Source organism: Carlito syrichta, unplaced genomic scaffold, assembly GCF_000164805.1.
Source record: "Carlito syrichta isolate Samal-C Ts95f unplaced genomic scaffold, Tarsius_syrichta-2.0.1 Scaffold314889, whole genome shotgun sequence".
NCBI lineage: Eukaryota > Metazoa > Chordata > Mammalia > Primates > Tarsiidae > Carlito > Carlito syrichta.
This window is the reverse complement of record NW_007258985.1, coordinates 525,692-535,388: the sequence shown is the minus strand read 5'-3', so window position 1 is coordinate 535,388 and position 9,697 is coordinate 525,692. Positions and strand designations below refer to the sequence as shown.

At 40.0% G+C, this 9,697-nt stretch overlaps 1 non-coding gene across 1 annotated transcript; it reads right to left on the bottom strand.

Moving 5' to 3' along the window:
- On the bottom strand, positions 1–73 carry TRNAV-AAC. Its single transcript has one exon. It is a non-coding gene; the product is annotated as a tRNA-Val (tRNA).
- Positions 74–9,697: the final 9,624 nt, after the last annotated feature.

The window sequence follows — 9,697 nt, the reverse complement described above, 5'->3', positions numbered from 1 at the left end:
TGTTTCCGCCCGGTTTCGAACCGGGGACCTTTCGCGTGTTAGGCGAACGTGATGACCGCTACACTACGGAAACCAAGCGATAACGCGTTACTCCTTTTGAAAATAGAAATATTTCTTGATGCCCTTGGTTTAGAAATCTCAGATATTTTTCTTTTGGTACCATATTTTCTAGTTGGGGTGCTGTTGTTCTTCTTACACTGTCCATGTATTGAAACGAATACTATCACATACCAATGACAAATATTTACCAGCAGAAATACTTTCACCAAATATATCTATGTTGTTCGAAGTATTCACAGCAACCTGTTCACAATAATAAAAAATTGAAAACTACCCCATTGCCCATCAAAAAAGAAATCCTAGAGAAAATGACACCAGATCTGAGACTTGATAAATGAAAAGACGTATGATAGTCGTAGACAGGTTAGAAAGAGGGTTTTGTTATTAGGAGCTGAATGGAGTGGCTATGATCTTCGGAAGAAAGTCCAGGGATTTGAAGCAGGGTTATTTACATGCACGAAAATGCCCAAATCTTCTTTTTCTTCTTCTTCTTCTTTTTTTTTTTTTTTTTGAGTTGGAATCTCACTTTGCCCCTCAGACTGGAGTGCAGTGGCAAGTTCATGGCCACCGCAGTTTCGACGTGCTGGGCTCAGGCGATCCTTCTGCCTCAGCCTTTCAAGTAGCCGGAACTACAGGCGCGCGCTACCATTTCCGGCTAATTTTTTGATTTATTATAGGGACAAGGTCTTACCAGGTTGCCCAGGCTGGTCTCACACCCCTGAGCTCAGGCAATCCTCTCACCTCGGCCTCACAAAGTGCTGGGACTACTGGCTTGAGCCACCGCTACCGGCCAAAACGCACAAATCTTGTGTTATTATCAATTTAAAAAGTGACATCAACTCACAATTCAATTCCCTCAGCAAGCTCCAACTAAGATAAATAGGAAGAAAATTATAACTAGGCACATTTTTAAAAAATAGTTGAACCAAAGATAAAGAAGAGATCCGGAGTGCAGGATCTTCTCCTGAGGATAAAGGAGGGAGCACACACTCTGGGGCTTCCTAGGATGCCATCCCAACTCCAAAACAACTCTCAACTGTAACGTGACCTGGGACCAGACTGGACAATAAAACTGATGCTAGGTGTGGTGCGGCATAAAACTCTGGATTCTCTGGCTCGTTTCTAAAATGAATTTTAGCGTGGCCAGTAAAGTTTTATAACAAAGTTTATTAGCAAGAAAAAGAAGGAAAAAGAAAGATTCAAGGCAGAAAGACTTGCCAGGTCTTTCTTTCAATGAAGAAAAACTGTCATAACTTTCCTTTTATCTTTGGTCTTACTTTTTATTTTGAAGTCTACTCTGATATTGACATACATAGGCTTTCTAAAGGTTGGTATATTTATGGTGCCTCTTTCTCCACAGTTTTGATGTAACCTATCTGTGTTCTTATTTTTTAAATAAGAAACCCAGAACAGGTAAAACAAATAGAAAACAAATAAAATTATAACGAACTTCAATAATATAGATAATTGCATAAAGTATAAATAGAATCAGCAATTAAAAGGCAGTTTGTCAGGCTAGTTAGTAAAATAAAATAAAATAAAATAAACATAGACAACTTTACCTTGCTTACAAGAAATATCACCAAAGTTTTTGAAAAGAGGAGACTGTGATGTCGTCTTAAAAGAAAAATCATTCACTAATGATATAATATCTAACAATAAGTAGTCTGGAGACAAATGAAAAATGCATTTTGAAATCTGAAAACTTGAAGTCTTTTCTAGATCAATTTTTACATAAAACATTTGAAAAAGACCTAAAACCCTGAAGAGTGAGGTGTTTCTGTTTTACCTTTTCTCCTTATTTTGGCATTCTAGGATATATTTTCAAACTATTTGTTAGTCTCTACAAATGCCCACTTCCCCATCCCTAATAATATGCACAAAATTCTGCAAGCAATGAGTGCATCTCAAAAAGCTTCTTGCTCCTCACTGTAATGTCCCAGTAAATGAATTACTACTCCATTGTTGAACATGTAGCAGTGCAAATGTGTCAGAAGACTGATGTGAAAGAGCTCTTAAAGTGGAATTGTATCTAATGCAGTGATATTATAATTTGTAAGAGTTGAGTATTTGAAAGTACTTAACGGTAATAATGATTGTTACTCTATAAAACAATTATTTATTTAATTATTTTTAGGAACAAAGTCTTGCTCTGTTGCCCAAGCTGAAATACAGTGGTGCATTCATAGGTCACAGCAACTTCGAACTCCTGAGCTCAAGAGATCCTCACATTGCAGCCTTCCAAGTAGCTGGGACTATAAGGGTTTTTGATTTGTTTGTTTGGAGGATATTTTTGTTTGTTTGGTGGAGACGGGTCTTGCTTGTTGCCCAGGCTCTGGCAATCTTCCCACTTCAGCCTCCCCAAGCACTGAGATTACAAGCATGAGCCACTCACGCGGTCTTATAAAACAATATTTACCCCGGCTCGGTGGCTCAGCCTGTAATCCGGCACTTTGGGAGGCTGAGGTGAGTGGATTGCCTGAGTCCACGGGTTCGAGACCTACCTGGGCAACTTGGCGAGACCTCATCTCTACAATAAGTCAAAATTGAGCCGGGCGTGGTAGCGCACGCCTGTAATTCCAGCTACTCGGAAGGCTGAGGCAGAAGGATCGCCGGAGCCCAGCAGGTCGAGGCTGCGGTGGCCAGGAGTGGCCACTGCACTCCAGTCTGGGCGATGGAGTGAGACTCCAACTCAAAAACAAACAAACAAACAAACAATATTTAAACAAGGTCTGCACATTCACAGTTGCGTCTTTGCAAAAAAAAAAAAAAGGTCTCTCTAATTCAGATATTATTTCCTTCCCTGGTCTATGGTATGTAATTCTTTATTCAAACAGAACTTCCTTCCTCAAGGGCAAAATGCCACTTGGCCTGGGATCCTCAGATGGACAGCTCCTTTTTCGTTCTCTGAATATAGGCTTGGTTTTGTCTTAAGTTAGCTATGTGGTTCTTTCTTTTTAATGCCCAGGAGTTAATTCCCAACATTGACACTAAATAAACTTTGGTGGATCGGTTTGGATATTTCTCAAAAGGTGAAAGGTAAGGCATAACGACGATGAAAAATGTTGGGAAAGAGAAATGATCTTTGGAGGTGTTTTCATCTGGTGTCCAGACAGGAAACTCGGTACATGAGGCAAACATGATAACTACACCACAGAAAACAAGTTCAAACATTGTTACTCTGCAGACTGAACTGAGATCTTCTGAAGTCTACTGCCCTTGTTCCCTGCTATAGTGCCTTCTTCTCCTTATCAGGACTTTTTCATGTTGAAGTTATGCTTACAATTTCACATAAGCAGCATAGCAAACATTAGGAGTGTCCAACACCCACAGATTGTTTTAAGTTATCTGAGCCTTCTATGTAAACCAGAGTGCCACAAAGAAAAATCCCAAGCATCTTGGCACTTTCCAGGACTGATGTTTATACCCTGACTTATTTGTGGTATCTGGAGTCAATCATTCCTGCAGCTCTCAGAATTTCTTTGTCCACTATATGGGCCAGGGATGCCTGTCTATAGCTAATCGTCCCCAAATTTTCATGTCAACATGTGGTCTCTCTCAAGTTTCAAACTCATATTTCCATTTCTATCTGGGTTTTATATAGGTACTAGTACAGTACACTACACACTATACTTATCAACAACCTTGTAAGAAACCTTGGGTTACACTTGACTACTCTCACACTTTTACCCTGCAATCAAACCATCCTAAAGTCCTGCTGATTTTACCTTCAATGTATGTTAGGTGTCTTTTCCCTTTGTTTTTCTATTTGTCCCTATCTGAGCCCTTAGTATTTGTTCTTCTCCACAATCTACCTCATTCTGTTATTTCTGTCTTTAAGACTGGCAGTCTAAATCCATTCTCAGCACAGCAGACAAAGAAATTCGGACTTAAACTACAAAACAACATTTAAAAAAAAAACTTAAGCCTTTCTTACAATATATACATTTAAACCTGTAAGTTTCCCTCTAAGATTTGCTTTAATTTCATGTTGTGTTTTCATTCTTTTATTGGGAAATATTTTCTGGTTTCCATCATGCTTTTTTTTAAAACTGTGGTTTATTAGAAGTGTACAGGTTATGTTTCCCAACATCCTGGAATTGTTATTGACTTCCACAGTAATTATGTTGTTATCAGATGCCATATTTTAAAAATTGGTTTAATTATTTAAAATGTATTGAGACTTGCTTTATGACCTTATTTTGGTGAATATTCTGTGTGCACTTGAAAATAATGTGTAGTCTGCAGTATTTGGTGTGCTATAAATAACAATTAAGTCAAGTTGATCAGTTAATAGTTGTAGTTTAAGTTTTCTATATCCCTCATTTTTTCTCTCTTTTCTTTCAATTGCTTATCAGTTAGTCATAGGTACCTTTAAAATCACGAACCATGATTGTGGATTTGTTTTTTCTATTTTCTTGTTTCAGTTTTCTCACTTTGCTTCACATAAGAATTAATATGGTTTCATGATGAACTGATCATTTTATCATTATATAACATTCTCTTTTTCATCAGCTCTTTTATTTCCTAGAAGTTGGTTTTTTTGGTATGCTTTTAATCACTTTATCTATATATGTGCATGATTGAGAAGTGTGGGAAAACTGATGAGAAACAGTTCTTTATACAGGCATCCTAGGAGAGGGGGAGACAGAGATCACAAATCAGTCAAGATCTAAACATCAGTCCTGAAAAGTGTCAAGATGCTTGGAATTTTTCCTTGTGGCACTCTGGTTTACATAGAAGACTCAGAGAACTTAAAACAATCTGTGCGTGTTGGACACTCCTAATGTTTGCTATGTTGCTTATGTGAAGTTGTAAACATAACTTCAACATGAAACAGTCCTGATAAAGAGAAGAAGGCACTATAGCAGGGAACAAGGACAGTAGACCCCAGAAGATCTCAGTTCAGTCTGCAGAGTAACAATGTTTGAACTTGTTTTCTGTGGTGTAGTTATCATGTTTGCCTCATGTACCGAGTTTCCTGTCTGGACACCAGATGAAAACACCTCCAAAGATCATTTCTCTTTCCCAACATTTTTCATCATCGTTATGCCTTACTTTTCACCTTTTGAGGAATATCCAAACCGATCCACCAAAGTTTATTTAGTGTCAGTGTTGGGAATTAACTCCTGGGCATTAAAAAGAAAGAACCACATAGCTAGCTTAAGACAAAACAAGCCTATATTCAGAGAACAAAAAAGGAGCAGTCCATTTGAGGATCCCAGGCCAAGTGGCATTTTGCCCTTGAGGAAGGAAGTTCTGTTTGAATAAAGAATTACATACCATAGACTGGGGAAGGAAATAATGTTTGAGTTAGAGTGACTTTTTTTTTTTTTTTTTTTTTTTTGCAAAGACGCAACTATGAATGTGCAGACCTTGTTTAAATATTGTTTTATAAGACCATTTAAGTGGCTCATGCTTATAAACTCAGTGCTTAGGGAGGCTGAAATGGGAGGACTGCTAGAGCCTGGGCAACAAGCAAGACTTTGTCTCCACCAAACAAACAAAAAATATCCTCCAAACAAACAAAACAAAACCCCTTACAGTCCCAGTTACTTGGAAGGCCGTAGTGGGAGGATCACTTGAGCTCAGGAGTTCGAGGTTGCAGTGACCTATGAATACACCACTGTATTTCAGCCTGGGCAACAGAGCAAGACTTTGTTCCTAAAAATAATTAAACAAATAACTGTTTTATAGAGTAACAATCATTATTACCTTTAAGTACTTTCAAATACTCAACTCTTACAAATTATAATATCACTGCATTAGATACAATTCCACTTATGGGGTCTTTCACATCAGTCTTCTGACACATTTGCACTGCTACATGTTCAACAATGGAATAGTAATTCATTTACTGGGACATTACAGTGAGGAGCAAGAAGCTTTTTGAGATGCACTCAATTGCTTGCAGAATTGTGTGCATATTATTAGGGATGGGGGAGTGGGCATTTGTAGAGACTAACAAATAGTTTGAAAATATGTCCTAGAATCCCAAAATAAGTAGAAAAGATAAAACAGAAACACCTTGCTCTTCAGGGTTTTAGGTCTTTTTCAGATGTTTTATGTAAAAATTACTCTAGAAAATACTTTAAGACTTCAGGTCTCAATATGCATTTTTCATTTGTCTCCAGACTACTTATTGTCAGATATTATATCATTAGTGAATGATTCTTCTTTTAAGATGATATCACAGTCTCCTCTTTTAAAAAACTTTGGTGATATCACAAGTCCAGAATCATTCAAAAAGGAGGAACAGCTATTACAATATTCAATTTAAAGTTTAAGTTAGACTTCTTGACCATTTCTTTTTATTATTTTTTCCTTTATAATATGACTAAGAGCAAAAAATGCAAAGGACAATTGCAGGCTTACTAGGAGTTACTGTGGAAAGTAACTGGGAAGATTCAAAGGTAGAGGATTCAAGCTCACCACAACTGACAGTGGATCACTGTCTTCAGCGCAGTAGCCATTGTTTCCAAACGCTAATTGATACACAGGTCAACACATTGCTTAAAAATTAGAAACACCATTAGTCATTTAGTGGTCCATTGTAAAAACGTTGAGTGCCAACTCTATTCCAAGTGTGTTGAGGGTTCTGAAAAACAATGAAATCTCTCTCAGTAATTAGGTGCATCCAAAGAATATCTGAAAGGGCCTATTTCTAAAGTTGTTTAATCTCCATCACTTGATTGCAAATGGTAAGCCTAAGGCTAAACGACAGTTACGCCAGACTACCTACGCACTTCTAATCTTATGATGTTAGGACATCCCTTGCTTTTCATGACACTGTTCCACCTCCCACATTGTTCTACTTCCCACCTCTATCCTCCATCACGAGGCACCTCACACTCCCAGCGTTTTTACAAAGTTTAAGACCCAGTGTTACTTAAGATTCATTGGGTATAAATTAACATTGTCCTCTATTCATTCACGATAATACCTCATACCAGGTGCAATTACAAAAACAGAACTGCATGTAGAATCAAGGCTGCTCTGGGAAGTGAACCCACAATCTCCTGTTTACTAGATAGGTGCTTTAACCAGCTAAGCCACACAGCCAAACCCAAGGTAAGTTCTGGTTATACATTATTTAAATATGACTTCATGTTTGTGTAAAATGCAATAATCTCAGTAACTATTTTGTCAAATGATATGAAAACAAGCAAACAAATATAAACATCTGGGTCTCAGTCAAAACCAAACAACTTTCTTTCAAAGAGATGAATAAACAGGAACTGTATTGAAATAACTATTTCCCCTTGGAAAATTGTCCCAACATGAATGCCACTAGACTCACCGACCTTTGTTGAATTCCAAAGGAAAAATGAATTAACTTTTTATTAACCATCATTCTGTTTTAACTTGTTCTCTTCTCTATTAGTGTGGAGAATCAGGGATTACTGGTCAAAGATTAGCACGTCTGACACATGGCTGCTATAAGAAAAGAACTGTGAGGACAAGCGGTACACCTATCAGATGCCCCTCCTATGTAATGACACTCATTCCTTGGCTACAGGAATGTTGGCTACTGATGACTCACAGTTGGGTCCTTCTTTGGGAACTACCCTCAGAGAAAGAGAGGCCCCTTGTTCTAATTCACACCCTGGAGCCTCTCAAATCCAATGATTGGTTGGTGGAAGAATACATAGATTTGGCCTTCCCACCTCCCCGTCATAATTCAAGACATTTTGTAAAGACCAATTCAGATTCAGATACACCTGTGAGATAAGCTGGGGCCTGTGTTACACTTGTATCAAGTTCAGCTTCTACCTTTTCTTGATCCTGCTCTCTTGGCCATCTCACAGGTGTTGATTCTGAGACTATTCTCAATAAATCCCCTGCACACAAATCTCTATCCCAGCGTCTGTTTCCCAGAGAACAGACCAATGACAAAAAGCAAGTGACTGATGCCTACTTTGGTCTCCTTAGGTCAAAGTAAGTCTAAATTTGGCCCAGCCTTTCAGAGATTATTTACCACAGCAAATGTCCTTGTGAAACAATCATTATAATGATAATAATAGTCTGTGTTGCAAACTTGCAGCATTTTCACCACAGAATAAAACAAATGAAGACATATACTAGTTAATTAAAAAGATATACAAGGTTAGTGAAAGGCGCTAAAGAACAGGAAAAATAATTTATAGCTTATCTTAAAATAATTCTAATTTATGCTATTCAAATAAGTGAAATGGGAAGTTAGCAAATAAGTGGCACATTTGGCTAGTCAAAGGATAGGATTCTCATTCTAGGAATAAATGTTAATGCAAAGTATTAAACGCGTTTTATACTAGTTGTGCATATCCAAAATATCTCATAATGTATAGGTACATATGCACACAAAATGTCTAAATAGAGAGAACATAAGGAGGGCATTAAAATACACACAGGTCAGCCGGCTCGGTGGCTCAGCCTGTAATCCCGCGCCTTGGGAGGCTGAGGTGAGTGGATTGCCTGAGCCCGTTGGTTCAAGACCCGCCTGGGCAACTTGGCGAGACCTCATCTCTACAATAAATCAGCCGGGCGTGGTAGCGCGCGCCTGTAGTTCCAGCTACCTGGAAGGCTGAGGCGGAAGGATCGCCGGAGTCCAGCAGGTCGAGGATGTGAGACTCCAACTCAAAAAAAATAAAATACACATAGGTCAATGAGCTTTTGAAAATATTACTACCCCTGACTAATAGAAACTGTCGTGGTAGGAGGAAGAGAGAAATAAAATCTTGCCAAGAAAGCAAAGGGTAAGTCAGGAATTAGCTGCTCTACTGGCTCCTACCTGGGTTGACACCGGTCAGCAGGTGGATTACGCCACGCACCTCGCAGGGGTAAATGTTTCGCGCCTTTCTCTGAATTGTCAGACCCGGGCCTCAGCTCCCCTTTCAAATCTTGGGATTTCTCCCTCTTGCAGACAGCGACCCTGACCCCGGAAACGCCCTGGTTTCGCATTCCTGTGATCTGGGGGCCCTTCTTCTGCCCAGGGACCCGGCGGAGTCAGATACTCACAAGAGGCGGTCCACGCCGTCCTTTCGCCGCTGCAGGTCACAGCTGGCACTCGGGCGCCACCAGCTGTCCAGGGACCTGGACTAGAGCTCCAAGTCTGTGACTTTCCTGCGCTCGGAGCCACCGGCCTGCGACGCGGAGCTGAGAATTCAGAGTCGTGGTGGCAGCGGACCCATCCCGAAGCTAGGCTGAGAGAGGGTGTAGCTCCTGGGTCCCAAAGTCTCCGGGGAGAGGCGCCCTGCCCGGAATGTCTCCAGGAACGGAATCCGCTCTCCACGAGCGGTAGCCGAGTCTTTGAGCTCTGCAGCAGCTCTGTGGTCGGTTCTGACCACTTGCCGCTTTGCCTGGATTGAAGCAGTTTCGAGTTCGCCCCGAGTTTTTCCCGGGCAGGAAGTTGGAAGCTCCGCTCGGGGACATTGACCTTAATCTTCTCAGATCAGAATTGGCAGTTTAAGGAAGACTGTTTCCCTGGAAGAGGCAGGGTTTTTCAAGGCTAAATATGGGGCTCACTCGCCTCCAGCCCGGGTGGGGGAAAGGTGGGACAAAAATGAATGGAATTACTTCTTCTGAAGATAAACGTCAGTAAAACAATGCTGTTTGCGAGTACTTCACAGTTTGGATAGGAGGGTAGGTTGGGTAGCGT